The sequence below is a fragment of the Xenopus tropicalis genome, chromosome 8 (assembly GCF_000004195.4).
Source record: "Xenopus tropicalis strain Nigerian chromosome 8, UCB_Xtro_10.0, whole genome shotgun sequence".
Taxonomy (NCBI): Eukaryota; Metazoa; Chordata; class Amphibia; order Anura; family Pipidae; genus Xenopus; species Xenopus tropicalis.
This window is the reverse complement of record NC_030684.2, coordinates 32,018,743-32,034,980: the sequence shown is the minus strand read 5'-3', so window position 1 is coordinate 32,034,980 and position 16,238 is coordinate 32,018,743. Positions and strand designations below refer to the sequence as shown.

General features: G+C 42.8%; 1 protein-coding gene across 4 annotated transcripts in view; it reads right to left on the bottom strand.

Moving 5' to 3' along the window:
• Positions 1-16,238, bottom strand: part of niban2 (niban apoptosis regulator 2) — a 58,961-nt gene that overhangs the window by 21,714 nt on the left and 21,009 nt on the right.

Sequence of the window (16,238 nt, the reverse complement as noted above, 5' to 3'; positions counted from 1 at the left end):
TACCTCACAGAGCAATAGTTGGGATTGGTGACCCCCATTTAAAAAGCTGGAAGGAGGCAAACCATTCAAGAACTATAATAACAAAGACCAATTGAAATAGTTTGTAACAGGCCATTCCTCAACACCCTAAAAAATATTTCAAGGGAAACAACTCCTTCAATGTAGTTCTTTGCAAACATTTGACCTGTGTATGTTCCCTGGCTGTTAAAAAATGCTGTCCAGCCAAGTTTACGACTGAGCTTCAAGGCACGCAATAAACAGGGCAGGGCCAATAATTGCATGTGGCCAGAACACCCAGTCCCATAACCCAAGGGAACTAATCAAAAGCCCATACAGAGCAATTCATTGGGCCGGTCTGTGCTGCACCATCGTTGGAATATTTGTATTTGTGCCTCACTCATGGAGAAATGCTGGGAAAGAGTAGGCGCTTGGGTGACAGATTTAGGCCCCTATGTGCGTACCTATGAGGGCATTTTCAGTAGCATTCCTGTCATGCCTCATGGCTAAGCATCTCTCTGTAATCCACTGTCAGGAGCCCTGCTGCCTTAAAGGAGCAGTTCAGTGTAAAAATGAAACTGGGTAAAATAGATAGATTGCGCAAAAATATTTGTAATATAGTTAGTTAGGCAAAAATATAATCAATAAAGGCTGGAGTGGGCAGAAGTCTAACATAATAGCCAGAACACTTCTTCCTGCTTTCAGCTCTCTAACCTCTTAGTTTGTCATTGACTTTAGGGGGCGCCACGTTCAGTTAGTTTGTGAGCAAGCAGGTCTAATTCAAATGCAAACTGAACAGTTACAGTGGCTTGCAAAAGTATTCGGCCCCCTTGAACTTTTCCACATTTTGTCACATTACAGCCACAAACATGAATCAATTTTATTGGAATTCCACGTGAAAGACCAATACAAAGTGGTGTACACGTGAGAAGTGGAACGAAAATCATACATGATTCTAAACATTTTTTACAAATAAATAACTGCAAAGTGGGGTGTGCGTAATTATTCAGCCCCGAGTCAATACTTTGTAGAACCACCTTTTGCTGTAATTACAGCTGCCAGGCTTTTAGGGTATGTCTCTACCCGCTTTGCCCATCTAGAGACTGAAATCCTTGCCCATTCTTCTTTGCAAAACAGCTCCAGCTCAGTCAGATTAGATGGACAGCGTTTGTGAACAACAGTTTTCAGATCTTGCCGCAGATTCTCGATTGGATTTAGATCTGGACTGTGACTGGGCCATTCTAACACATTGATATGTTTTGTTTTAAACCATTCCATTGTTGTCCTGGCTTTATGTTTAGGGTCGTTGTCCTGCTGGAAGGTGAACCTCCGCCCCAGTCTCAAGCCTTTTGCAGACTCCAAGAGGTTTTCTTCCAAGATTGCCCTGTATTTGGCTCCATCCATCTTCCGATCAACTCTGAGCAGCTTCCCTGTCCCTGCTGAAGAGAAGCCCCCCCAGAGTATGATGCTGCCACCACCATATGTGACAGTGGGGATGGTGTGTTCAGAGTGATGTGCAGTGTTAGTTTTCCGCCACACATAGCGTTTTGCATTTTGGCCAAAAAGTTCCATTTTGGTCTCATCTGACCAGAGCACCTTCTTCCACATGTTTGCTGTGTCCCCCACATGGCTTGTGGCAAACTGCAAATGGGACTTGTTATGGTTTTCTGTTAACAATGGCTTTCTTCTTGCCACTCTTCCATAAAGGCCAACTTTGTGCAGTGCACGACTAATAGTTGTCCTATGGAAAGATTCCCCCACCTGAGCTGTAGATCTCTGCAGCTCGTCCAGAGTCACCATGGGCCTCTTGGCTGCATTTCTGATCAGCGCTTTCCTTGTTCGGCCTGTGAGTTTAGGTGGACAGCCTTGTCTTGGTAGGTTTACAGTTGTGCCATACTCCTTCCATTTCTGAATGATCGGTGGAACAGTGCTCCGTGGGATGTTCAAGGCTTTGGAAATCTTTTTGTAGCCTAAGCCTGCTTTAAATTTCTCAATAACTTTATCCCTGACCTGTCTGGTGTGTTCTTTGGACTTCATGGTGTTGTTGCTCCCAATATTCTCTTAGACAACCTCTGAGGCCGTCACAGAGCAGCTGTATTTGTACTGACATTAGATTACACACAGGCGCACTCTATTTAGTCATTAGCACTCATCAGGCAATGTCTATGGGCAACTGACTGCACTCAGACCAAAGGGGGCTGAATAATTACGCACACCCCACTTTGCAGTTATTTATTTGTAAAAAATGTTTGGAATCATGTATGATTTCCGTTCCACTTCTCACGTGTACACCACTTTGTATTGATCTTTCACGTGGAATTCCAATAAAATTGATTCATGTTTGTGGCTGTAATGTGACAAAATGTGGAAAAGTTCAAGGCGGTCGAATACTTTTGCAAGCCACTGTATGTCCCATATGCCCCACCCCTGATTGGCTGAAAGCAGGAAGTAGAGTTCTGCCCATTATGTTAGACATCTGCTTATTCCAGCCTTTAGAGATTACATTGTTGCCTAACTAACTGTATTGAAAACATTTTTTAATTTGCGCAGTCTATCTATTTTACCCAGTTTTATTTCTACACCAAACTATTCGTTTAAGTGTTAGGGCCTACTGATTTACAGTAATTGCCCAGTGGCACAGACTGAATTAAACTGCCCAGGCTGGCCAGTAAGAACTATAAAGGTGGCCACACACGTGGTGATGAGCGATCTTTTGTGAGACTATCGGTCGCATGAAAGATCGTTCAATCAGCCACTAACCGTTCAGGGCTGAAACGGCAGATAAGGAGGTAGAAACAATAGGATTTCTACCTCCTTCTGCCATTCAGCCCTAAAGGCAGATTTTGCTCAGGCACCTTCTATGGCGCCCGATCGGCGAGTCGATCGATATCAGCAGCCTCCTGCGATATCGGTCGACTCGCCAAACACGCACCGAATATCGTACAAAACGATATTATCTGTGTGTGTATGGCCAGCTTTAGATCCAGCACCTGCATGTAGTATGCTGTATCAGCTTGAACATGCTTGATGTGCGGGTCCTGGGACTCCGAGGCTCACACTACTTTTTGTTGCTCTCCATTCTCCAGAATAGGAAACAAACCTTGGCATTCTGCATGTAACAACTCATACCAGGGATCAAAGTGGGATGTGCTCATGGGCATGCTGGCATCTCCTATCCCAGCCGTTCTCTCAGGGATAAATGAGGTGATCTAACACTCGCTGACAGATGCATCTCATTCATGTGAATTGGTAAGAAGCTCTAATAGGTACATGCAGGTACTAATAAAGGAGACAAGGTGGATGGGGGGTTCTTGGGAAAGCTGGCAGTTTTTCCTCCAGTCACATGAAGAATTTCTTTCCTACCTATTCTTGCACTTGTATGGTAGTGGCAGCAGTATTGAATGGGAACCAGAGGGTACCTAGAAGTGGGCAGTGACAAGGACATCCTTTACTGCACAGAGCTGCTGTACAGATGAAGCCATAAAGCAGCCCTCTAATTATTATTATTATTTGGTTTAGTTGCTATTAAAGAGAAAACAACCAATCACCTTTGTTGTATTATGGTTATTTTTTCCCTCACAGACAAAAAGATATATTTAACAAGTCAGTATTTTAGTCACAAAAGAGGCCTAACTGAAACCATTCACTCATCAGTGTCCATTGTATGCAGTCTACACCAGCAAAACTTCTTTCTGGCTATCACAAGGCAAAACGTCCTTTTTAGCCCCTCAGTACATAACCCAGTATTTCGGGGGTTAGTGCCAGGAGAAATGATGTTAATGCACAAAGGAACTCTGATGACATCATTATGGTCGCTGTTGATTGGATAGTTCTGTGCATTCTCATGCATGTGGTTACATTTTTTGAAATAAAAACATAAGGGAACCCAATAAAAATAATAAACACTAGTGCACAGTGATATTAATGGAGATAGATTTGAGCAGCAGAGCAATAAGCATAGATCAGTAGAAGGCGCACCACACCCATACCTGAAATCCTACCCACAACTCCCAAAATGCTAAATTATTAGCACCCCAATGCAGGATGCTAACACTGGGGCCTAATAGTAAATAATAGGTTGCTACAGCATAAACAAGACCAACTGCATTAATCCATTTATCAGGTATCTCCGATCTTGCTGAATTTACCCAGCATTCCCAGTTATATAGTAGCACTAGGGGGTTTATTGATCACCACTATGTTGCACCTGTGCAATAACCCATAACAACCAATCAGTGATAAGCATTTTCCACAATTCTAAGGCTAATGTCAGACGTGCTTGCCGAGAATTCGCCCTGCTACTGTAAAATCTCCTGTTTGTGCCTGCACCGGGAAGCATTGAATATGCTTGGGTGCAGGCACATGTAGCTGATATCTGACTAAAATGCAAAATCTTGCTTTTTTTCAGCTACATGTACCTGCACCCATTCAACAATTCGACTAGTGTTTTTTAGTATGCCAAGAATACACCACATCTGACATTTGCCTTAAGTTTGGCTACTGCCCATAAATAAACCCTCACAGGGTGCCCTACAGAGTAAATACGTGGCAACTGCTATGGCAGGAATACTAGGGGAGAGAAATAAGAGCATAAAAGAGAAGAATAGGCTGGCAAGCAAAACAACACTTTTTTAGGAACAGCGAGTGACGTAAATGAGATATGGTTTAAAAAAAGAAAAAATCAGAGGAGGAGGAGGAGATGTAGGAACAACATAAGGAAGGTGGCAGGAACAGGAGAGAGAGGATGAGTAAATAGCAGCCAAGGCATAGTTAATATGTGCATGAGCAGCATCTCCCCCTGTAGCTAGAAACATCTCCAGTCACTAAGGCACCCTATATCAGTAACATCAGTAATAGCTCCTTCTCTCTTCTTGCCTTGTATGTGGGTCTATATCTGCCACCCTTTCCATTCATGCCAAAGCTCCTTGCCCCAGCTTCATGCACATGTTCAATCACCCAGGTTGCTGGCCCTGCCTCTCTTAGTTGCCTTTGGCTGCTGTGAAATGGTTAATAGTCAGCTGGTAATTAGGCCACACAGACTACTCAATCCTGCTATTCTTTAACCACAGAGCAGTCCAGCCTAGCTGGCAGCGCCGACTTGTATACACATAAACACACAATACAATGGCGCACAGATGGCCACATAATATTACAGTCAGGTGGAGCTGAAAAAACATGCATTATGCACTTAAAATACACACTGATGCAAGTTTCTCAATGTGCTTTATTTTTCCTTTAAAAGGGTACTGTCACCAGAATGAAAGGTGCTTCCTTACACCTGAAAACAATGTGGAATATGCACAGTAGTGTCACTTTTGAAAAAAGTGTATTTACTGCACATCTGAGAAACTGATATATGCCTTCATTGTCATAGCGTGGTGAACATTTCCTGTATTTGCATATACATCCTCTCTGGCAAAAACACAACAGTCCTGTCTTGCTTTGTGGCCTTAACCCTAGATATACATTTTAGATTACATTACATTAACATTTATTTATAAAGCGCCAACATATTCCGCAGCGCTGTACAATAAGTGGGTTACATACATTGGACATATAAAGCAATCAATAACCGATACAAGAGGTGAAGAGGGCCCTGCCCAAAAGAGCTTACATTTTAGATCTCAAAGTCCCATGGCAGAATATATACTTTAAATGTTTTATTCCGCATTATTGTGTGAAGAGATAAAGGCATGTTTGGGTGCTTTGTTGCCAGCTGAAATGCTGATTTCCTACAATGACAAAGTTACCCATGTGCCATCATCCCTACTTACTGCCACATGGAACCATCTGCCTCCACAGATGCCAACCCAGCACTCGTGTATCATGGCCATGCCTGTACCACAATGACCCTGTTCTGTTATGCCCCCCTGGCCATAGCACTATCACACTCCCAGCTCTGGTAACGCTCCCAGCTTTTACAAGAGTGAATGAGATTAGAGTGCTTAGCCGATCAATGCACCCATGTAACTGTTAAAATACATACATTTATAAAATCGTCACTTCTGCTAATAATAATGATATCCCTTTAAATAACTTACCGGTATATGCAATACAGAGCTTGTTATACAAAAATATAATAAAGGGGATAAAGGCTGATATCAGCAGGTTTGTGTAGCTGAACACTTTAACACTGTTTCTATAGGGTGAAGGGGGGAGTTAATTTCATGGTAAAATGACCCCATTGTGATGCTCATGTGTATCTCACACAAACACACTGTTAACAGCTATTGCCCTGGGCTGTGGTTGCAGGCCCAGACCTGTCTCTGTTGTCTAAATGGGGCTGCTTAACTCCTTATTAACCACAAAGCACAAGCTTTACTTAGACAACTGAAGGAATGCATGGAAGGCCAAAAGGTGCCCTTGGTGGCAGGGGGCATGTATCAGCCACAGGGCTACTCGTAGGCAGTACCAGGAAACATTGCTCAACCTCAGTACAGCTGCATTAGTCAATTCCTATGGGAACTGCCTCACCTGGCAGAAGTTTAGAGGCCACCATGACTATGAATTCTACAGTGGCAGCATGAAGAATGTGGTGCCAATCTTGCCCTAGCAGTGCCCTCACAAGGAATGTTTGATTAAGAAAAGACCTGCCTGCCAAGAATTAGATGTGGGAGTGCACAGAGGGCAAGCAGGCACAATTGCGACTGTGTGCGGCAGGCCATTCCCGCTCTGCCCATAACCTGCAAGCCTTGAGAGGAAACTTCTGTGATTTCAGTGAAATCGCCGTGCCGCGTATACCATCCCACCGGCGATTTACATTTTCACCGGTGGGATGGCATTTCGGGGAGATTAGTCGCCCGCGAACAGGGAGATTTGTTGCAGGCGACTAATCTCCCCATGTCCCAGAGCCCTAATAGAGGGTGATAATGGCCACCAAGAGATTGGGAGGCGTCCACAATGCCCCTGGAAAACAGTGGAACTGACAGAGCTGAAATCTTACCCAACCTGATGAAGAAAAAAATAAATATAAAGAGGAGCCAAGATCAGCTCTCCACCCTGTAGCCTGTCAGGGAGTGATGAAAAGCACACAGTGTGCCAATATCCAACCACACGCCCGCTCATTAAAATGAGCACACGCCCTGCCTTTTGGGTGATTATACCCTCCTCTGCAAATTAGTAAGGGGCCCTCTTCTTCAGTCAAAGCAAGGAATGGTCTAAGGTTTTTGATAAAGTGATACTTACATTTGCTTAAAAAAAATCTTCCCTGTGGTGGCCCCAGGGCCTAATTTCCGGGGAATTATGCTTTTTCCCCTCTTTAAAACACCCGATTGGTGGTACAGACATTCAAACATCCCAACTCACTAAGAAGCACAGGAAGTTGGCATGTAGCCCACCTAGCCTTGGAGGTATGGAGCTATGGAGGCATGCAGCAAGAGGTTTCCCTTAAGCATTATTAATGAGGCAGGTCAGGAATTACACATGGGTACTGTGCTTAGAGTTGTGCATGGGTTTTGTGCTCGCACCTGGGAAAATGGCCCCTGGATATAATATACCAAGGATTTCTGTCACTTTAAGAATAAAACCTAAAAGCTGTTGGAAAATATATTCCGGTTACTCCTCCTACTGTTCCACATAACTCCTCCCACTGCTCCATGAAACACCCCCTTTAATGCATCCTGTTTCTCAGTATAATCCCTCCATTAATGTTGTTGCTACTCCTCATATTGTTCTATACAAGTCCTCCCTCTAACTCCTACTGCTCATCCTTTTGCTTTAAAATAACCCCTCCCTTTTACATCCCTTCATCCCCCCTTCCCTTTATCTGCTTCTGCTGCTTCATGTATCATCACCCCTATAATACCTCTAATTGCTCTTTAAAGGGCACCTATCATAGTCCAATTGTCCAATTGTTTTTATCTAGTTACAAACCCTGGCCCAGGTAGCACTGGCTATATTAGCCCATACCTCTGGTGGGGAATATAATGTTACTACTGATCTTTCTTTCTAAATGCCTTACAGCTGCCTGGTCAATATGAAAATTAAGCACAACAACTAGACAGCAGTTTAAATGACAAGCTTTTGGCAAAAACCATAAATTGTTTAAATAACAAAAAAAAACTAATTGCAAACTCAGACTCACACGATAAAAAAAATGTTTGTGCCCTTGAGACTACTCCACACTGCACACATATAGAGTGTAACTGTAACACAGGCACCATTGTGTCTCTCTGTGCAACGGGACTTGGGACATGTGGCCTGGACCCAGGATGTCACCTCCTCCAAATATCTGAAGGACTTGCAAAGCAAATACAAGCAGTTTACACTAAAACAAGAGCCATCATTTAGTGCATAGCTGCTTAATACTGTACTGGGGGGGGAGTGAGAATGTCCTAATGACTGTGACGCTGGTGACTTTCGATGACATTGGGTATTTGTGCAGTAAAGTGTATGTACTTTAATGAAGCACACTGAGTTCATTAACCTGTGAGCAGAACAGTGTCTGTACACAGCAGGCATTGGTGCTTCAACCCATAGAGAATATACCTTTTGTTGTGACTGTTTTGTTAGCAATCTATTATGCAGGGGGACTATCTGTGGACAGGCAATCTTAGTATCTGCCTTGCAATTGAGCAGCTTTAGTTTTCCCGTTTGGCTCAAGAAATAACAAAAAACATAGATTTATTGTGATTAAAACAATTGGCAGAAAATATGTTCAGCCCATGCCAACTTTCTTGCACAAGGGGGTACACTGTCCCCTTTACCCTGGAAACCAAAACTTCATTACATTACAATAAAAAATACATATTGTATCTGAATAAATATTAAAGTTAAAAATGAGTTACACCCATTCAAATTGACTAATGGGAAATTCCCAAAACTGATGTAACTCTAAATAGACCTTGCTGACTGGCTATGATCTACTAGTCACAAGCTCAACACTTAATGGTAAATCATGCTCTATCCTGTAGGAACCCCTGCTCCATTTTACACAGGCCACAAAGGCCCCACTAGTTGAAAATCAACCAAACATCCTATAGGATGGTTGAATGGTTATTAGTCTTAAGGTGGCCACACATGCGGCGGTCGCAGGAAAGATCGTTCAAACCCTCCACCCTAGAAATCCTATTGTTTCTACCTCCTTCTGCCGATTCAGCCCTAAAGGCAGATTTTGCTCAGGCGCCTTCAACCACGCCCGATCAAAATCTTTTAACCCACCCGATCGGCGAGTCGATTGATATCCGCAGCCTTTTGCGTACGAAACTATATCATTGGTGCGTGTATGGCCAATTTAAAACTGGGCATATATTTAAAGAACCCATCCTAACCCAATTAGGACACCAAAAAGCTAGACCATATCAGAATAATCCAGTCATTTAGCCCTGGGAAAACAATCAGATCATAATGGGGCCTAAGTGACTTGTTGGGAAAGGATTGCAACCCTAATTTGGTATTCCTCCGATTTGATTATTTGAAATAGATATGTGGATGATTTTTTGGCAGATATTGGTTGGCAGGCCATTGGAAGGGCTTCATACATAGCCCAATAAGATGCACAGTTGGCAGCGTATGGACAACTTTTGAGCTATATATTTAATAAGACTGGTACAGTCCATAATGGTGAGACTGTACCAGAGGCTGAACAGCACACATCAATTGTTTTGGGATTAATCCAGGTGCTGCTGAAGATCATTTCTGCTGCCCTCTTCTGTTCTGACGCCTATGGCTTGATCACAAGCACAGATGAATTGGGAAGTTCGTGAAGATTGGCCACTGCACAAGCTGTCACACAGGGGTAGTCGCCAAAGGAACCTGGGGCGGACTGTAAATGACATGTCCTCATTTGTATCTGGATTTCATTATTTTTCCTAGAAAGCAGATGTCCCCTTTCAAGAAGAAGCCAGACAATTTCCTCTGTTCTTTAAGTACCAGATAGGACTTTCCAAAGATGTTACTCAGTGCTGACATAATTCATAAATTAGCAAGAGGCATGAATTATTATTAACATCCACGGCGGGTGGGGGATCCTGGAATGCAGAGTAATGTCATTCTGTTTACTGAATCCACCCTTACTCTACGTGAAACATTAAAACAGGACTCCATACATCCAAGATTCCCGGGGTTAACGCCTTGATCACACCCCTCACCACAGATTTAGAACATGTGGTTCTGCAATGTAATATTCCCAGCATCCTACTGTGTCCATTTCAGTTGCTAATGAAACTTGGTTGAAGCTCTGGTTTCATGCCCATGTCCCATTATTAGTATATAAAACTATAATACGAATAAGTAGCCTGTGAAAGATAAATGGTGCTTACAACTGTGGGTGCATTAATCCTTATTATCGGGGGTATTGGGTTCGGATCCAAAAATGGGTCCTTGTGTTTTTTAGGGTGAGTCTCCATTTTCGCCACACTGAAACCAACTTATGGGTCACAAAACTGATTTATCGATTTAATTTGGGCCACTACTACTCACAGTACTTTTAAAGCAATCATCAAATCCTCACTCATAGGCCATTTTGTGATTTCTCATACTCTAAAAAGCCAAACAAGGAGTTTTAGTTGGAGGCACAGCATTATACCTCTGCAGTTCACATGGCACATTGGCCTGTTTTCTTGAAGTGGTTATCACCAGATATACATATTTATGAATGTTCCTATAAATATCTCTACCACGGTTGCTTTAGAAAAGCATTGAGTATCAAGGCAATTATGTAATAATGCTGCCTTCAATGTATGGGTGCTTTCAGATCTCTAGTACCATTTTTTTTTTTTAATTTCAAATCAAAAGTCTTCAAGACAAAAACAAATACAAATCAAAGTCCATTTGATTTGACTTATTACTATAGAAATTCCAATTCAATTGTTTAAAATCTATGTCATTGGCATATACGAATTATTTTTTTTGGGGTTTGGTTTGGGGTTTGGTCCAGTCTTTTGAGGTAGATTTAGTATTTGGCAGAATTGTAACACGGTAGTGAAACTAAACACAATCAAGAACAGGGTGCAAAATTTGCAACTGGGCCCTCCTCCGCAAAGCTCCATTTCCCAAACTCAAACTATTTGCCATCTCCTTACCAATGTCACATACTACTACCTCTGCCACAGGTAGGGTTGCCACCTTTTTTGCAAAAAATACATAGATTTATCATTCTTCCCAATTAATAACACTGGCATGAAGCATCATCTTTACCAGCCAGGTGGTAACCGCCATGGTGGGGCAACCCTAGTGCAGGTACTTTCCTACTTTCCCAGTACTTAGGCCACTGATTTGGTGCATCCTTACTGTTTAAAAGATTGCCTGCATTTAACGTAAGACAAGATTCCTTCACATTTACCAAATACTACATGCCACAAAATCAAAGAACCAACAAAATTCCTTTTTCCGTAAAGGTTTCTTCCCCACTGCTCGACAAAACGACTGAAAATTCCATTCTATTTTCCTTCTTTGTCTCAGACCATGGCACATATTTCTTCACATTTTCCTTAATGGTCTATGCAGAGCTATGCCCCCCCCCCATAAGATTTATTTCTCTGTCTGAATACATTAAATTCCTTCCCCACCCCTGTACTCTTAGTATTTCCGTACTCTGCATCCTGCCTTAACCCTTGGCAAGGTTTGGCTCAGCTCCCTCCTCCTCCCCCCTTTTCTCCTCCCTCCAAAATCTCGCAGTGAATACGTGGTACACTTAAGAGAAAAAAGACTTTCTTTTTGCCTAACCCCCTTATTACTCAAAGAAAAACACTGAGAGTATTTACAGCTTTAAAAAGTTACACTGTCAGGCAAAGTTCTGATAAGCCTGACCTCCAGATTCTGACCTCTTTAACAAGGTCCCTTCAAAGCCCATGTCCCTGTCCCTCCCAACAAACATAATTAGCCTCCTTGTGAAAGCCAAGCAGATTTCTCTGTTTACTGTTTTGACTTGTGAATACCCTTCATTATTACATGCTTAGAATGTCATGCATTTAATTGGAAAGTATTACCTCAGCCTGTCCTTTCCCAAACTTCTCAACCAAACCATAGTTTGACATGCTGGCAGAAGTATGCTGGAAGCCACATGTACGGGTCCTGCTTGTATAGAGAAGTCCATGAACCGCTTTAACCCCTTTACTGCTTTTAACTTCCATAGTTACCACAGGCTCAAAATGTACAGTATGTGTATGTGTAATGCCAATGACTTGGTGTTCTTCCTTGCAATGAAGTTCCTCGAACACTGGAAAATGTGCTCATTTGGTGATCTTTACATTCATTAGTGAATAGGCTGGTCTGATCATGTAGATCTGTTGGGAAAGGACCATCTCCCCACCCTCAGCCCGTCTATGTCCAGGCCTTAAAGGCTCCATGGATAATTTACAGCTTTCTGGTGAAGGACCCATCCTTTCTATAATGCAACCCACAAGAGACTGGCAGGAAGGTGTCTAAGTCAATTAAAATTTCCTTGGTAAGGGGAAGTATAACAGTCAGAGAGGTAGCCCACAACTGCACTGGACCTTCTCATTCCATTTCCATAACAAGTAGAAGGTACCACATGTCCTGTCTGTATTGGGGTTCAAAGGTCCAAAAGGATTGATGATAGAATGGAACTATAGTATGCAAATATCAACACTATAACCGGTATATAAGTTGCTCCCTATCTGAACAAAAATAATGAGTAGTAAAGGCAGGGTGAACGAAAGAATGTAGGCTATTTGAAAAGTATGTTCTCTTCCTTCACAGGTATGAGAAAACGTCTTCTGCCCCACACCTCAATGTTTTTAAGAACAGTCACAGCCAGGGGCTGGTCAAACAGCCCGTAAATGTATCAGGCAAATCCTAGGAACCAGCTGTGGTTTCCATTCCAGACTGCTGATTCTTGGCATAAGCCATATTGGTTTGCACACATTAAAACCTCAGTAAGTACTTGCCCATCTCAAACATAGGACTGAAAACAAAAATATTTTTTGTCCCCTGCTTAAAGTGGGTTTGCCCCCCAGGATTGGACTGGGGTGTTAGGGCACATCAGGGCCATCACCCAAAAGCCCTCCGCCCCAGCTAAGGAGACCTTCCACACCCCGTGGTGAGCCCATAAGTGTTCATTAGCCCTGTCGACCCTGCTGTCACTTCTTTAATAACCTGTCTTCTCAATCTGCTGAATTTTTATTACTAATTCTTCTTATGAGTAGAAAGAGATCTGGAAGTTTTGGGGTTACATTAAAGAACCCATCTTGAACCCAATTTAAGGTGTGGAAAAAGCTTTGCAACCCAAAAAAATTGATTAAGAACCAGTAATGCACTGTGTTTAAAAAAAAAAAAAGCATAATTTAAGGAACAGTGTATCACAGAGACCCACCATAAAGAACAGAAACTTATTCTTGGGTGAACTCACCATCATAGCATTAAGCCCTCTATGCCACTCCCCCATTCTTGGGACATAAACTCATGCTGATTGAATTCCCTGGACTTTTAATGTGACTTCCTTCCTGCTGTCACTGCCTCAATTTAAGGCTATGCTGCTTGTGACCCTTGTGTTTTGGCTTTGAAAGCCCTGTATATGTGAATAATGCCACCACCACTACTTATAGTTACTGTCACATGTCAGTTGTCCCACTATCATAGAGATACCTATTATCAAGCTGGTATAATAATGTGCTGACTCTAATGAGAACTCCCAGGCACGCCCTTGTGTTTTCCTACTTGAATTATTGGAATTTAAAAGGGATCTGTCACCAGGTAATTAACCCTTATGATCCTATTATATGTACATTTCTTCGTGTCACCTAAGTGGCTTGGATTTTATAGATAGATAGATAGAAATTAGATTAATGGAGTGAGTTTGGGGGCTAGCATGTCTGGTCACTTGATGTCCTGACCCTAGCTCTCTGGCAGTGATCACTGACTAAAGGTGCCATACATGGGCTGATTGTAGCTGCCGATATCGGTCCCCTGGACCAATTCGGCAGCTTATTGGACCGTGTAGGGACAGCAACGACTGGCCTGCCCAACTGATATCTGGCCTGAAATTGGCCAGATATCAATCAGGCAGGTTAAAGATTCAGTCGGATCGTTGATGCAGTCCCCGAACTAACTGCACCCTTTGGCCCCAGGGCCAAACAACCGAATTAGCCTAAATTCCTTGGGTGGGTGATATCGGGAGAAGATTCGCTCGCTTGGCTACCTTGCATATAAAGTTTTGACCAAGCCAGTTAAATGCTCTGGTCAGCCACTGCCGCCAGAGAGCTGGGAACAGGAAGTCAAGTGGCCAGACAAGGAAGCTACCGACTCCACTCTTCCGCTCTGCCTTTTATTACCAGGTATGAGGTACTGGGGGGTTGGCTGCTGTGGTTCAGGAGGTCTTATGAAAACTCTAGACCTACAGATCAACTAGTTAAGACTATCACACGGGAATGTGTCCTTGTGCAGTTCTGCATTGGCCAAGAAGCTGCCCACTAAGGATAAATGTTGGTTTGCTATTTGGATTGGCCCACCCTTCCCTGTTGGAAAGATACATAGCAACATAGATGCTGTATGGTTAACAGCATTTGTAGGTCTGTAGCTGGGAAAGCCTGGATAAAGAATCCCTAGGGCTGCAATCAGAGGGTCAGCTATAAAGATCAACAGGGAGGGCTAGAAGGGGCTCCTACTAGGCAGGAAAAGCAATTCTTGGGCCCTGGAGGGGGGTTACAAATGGCCTGCTGTGCTTATCCCAGCAGGGGCTGACCATTAATTTGTATGGGGCCACAAGATGTCACTGATATACTGGGATGCTGTGTTTGAAGCTATGGCTCAACATGTACCAGTAAATACACAATTAGTGACCGAGTAAAGAAAAGAATTTTCCCAAAACTACTTCACACAAAGCTAATCATTGTCTTCTGTCAGAAGCAAAAACTTTTTATTTTCACCATGGCTTCCCCTTTAAAAGATTTCTGCTGCTTATTATCCTTAGCTGCCCTACCAACAGTCCCATCTATCCTGCTGACAGATTAGCTTGGCCGGCAGCATATTTCTGAGAGGGAGGTGATATTAGCTCATTATACTTTTAATTAAATACGTTTTCATAGGGTCTCCAAATGTGCTCCTCCAGCTGTTCTGATTGATAATCCCCCTTAACAGGCTCTTGAGCTGCTGTACACATTGCTAAAGAGATCTTATAGATCAGGGATCCCCAACCTTTCTTACTCGTGAGCCACAGTCAAATGTGAAAACACTTGGGGAGCAACACAAGCACCATAAAAGTTCATGGAGGAGCCAAATAAGGGCTAAGACTGCCTATTAGGCAGCCTCTATGCACACTATTAGCTTACAGGGGGCTTTATTTGGTAGTAAATATTGTTTTTATTCAACCAAAACTTGCCCCCAAGTCAGGAATTCAAAAATAACTACCTGGTTTGGGGGCACTGAGAGCAACATCCAAGGGGTTGGTGAGCAACATGTTGCCCCCGAGCCACTGGTTGGGGATCACTGCTATAGATGAAGGATTGCTATACATGTACAGAATTTTGGGGATGCCTGAATCAGGCAGGTATGAAAATTTCATCTGCCAACGTACCAAGTCAGCCAGTACATTGGGAGATAAAGAAGTGACAAGGAGCCACAAAGAGATGTCCACATGTGGCTAATTTTGGGTGCCATTTAAATGGTAAATTGAAGCCAACTGTAATTGAATAGCACAAAGCAAATATCATTTGGTATAGGTATTTGTATGTACCTATGTAAATATTTATTTATATTGTATACGCCACTCTATGCTGCTTTTCAGTACAGCTGTACCACAAACAAAGTAGGACAAACACTGCAATTTATAAATAAATAAAAATATACACAAAGAAGTGCATATACTAAGAAGGTTCCTGCCCCGCAAAGCTTACAATCTAAGTAGGTTGCTAATTTACAGACACAAAAGCAGTTTAGTAGCTCTGCTCGTGAGCAACAAAATGGAAGGAATTACTTTCCACTCAGCTCAAGGCAATCTCTTGGCCCTGTGCGGGCACTTTTTGGACATTTTGGAGCAACAGTCGCCTGACCCACAAGTGCACCACATGGATCCAGGTGGACACATAATAGCTCACCAGCTGAGCTACTAAATGCTTGATCAACAAAATATCTGCATGAGCCATTGTGCTTAATAAGTGCTGCTATTTACAGTGGCTGTGGAATTGGTCCATAAGTGCCAGGACCAAGCAAAGACAGATATGGTACTAGTGTCAAATGAAAAAAATCGACAGAGCCACAATCGCAGCAGCATAGTCCAGACAATTACCATGTAAGACTACAGAGGGGCAATTTCAAGAATTTGTTCGCAATTGCCCCATATGCCA